The sequence below is a fragment of the Penaeus monodon genome, chromosome 33 (assembly GCF_015228065.2).
Source record: "Penaeus monodon isolate SGIC_2016 chromosome 33, NSTDA_Pmon_1, whole genome shotgun sequence".
NCBI lineage: Eukaryota > Metazoa > Arthropoda > Malacostraca > Decapoda > Penaeidae > Penaeus > Penaeus monodon.
The window spans coordinates 10,940,658-10,940,986 of NC_051418.1; the positions used below are offsets into that span (position 1 = coordinate 10,940,658).

General features: G+C 41.6%; 1 protein-coding gene across 1 annotated transcript in view; it reads left to right on the top strand.

Moving 5' to 3' along the window:
• Positions 1-329, top strand: part of LOC119594021 (extended synaptotagmin-2-like) — a gene marked incomplete at its 3' end in the record, with an annotated part of 82,615 nt that overhangs the window by 29,912 nt on the left and 52,374 nt on the right.

A 329-nucleotide genomic window follows, 5' to 3' on the forward strand; every position in this document is an offset into this window, starting at 1 on the left:
CCGTGAATGCGACGAGGAAATATAGAAGAGGAATGAAGCAAAGCTGGAGAGGCGGAGACAAACAAGAGACGCAGAGACAAAGAACGAGAAAGAAGGGGGGGGGGAGGGAAAGGGAACGGAGGGGGGGGTATTATCTTGGCTCGTAAACCTGTTGCCTTATCTGTTCTTGTCTTATATCCTTTGTATCTTTTGATTCTTCCCCCCAAAAAATTTATATGAAGAATAGATCCGAAGTCATTAAGGGGAGAAAAGAATAGGATATTGGGTAAAAAAAAAAAAAAACGTGGAGGACGCAATGAAAGTAAGAGATAAAAGAATATATGAACAGG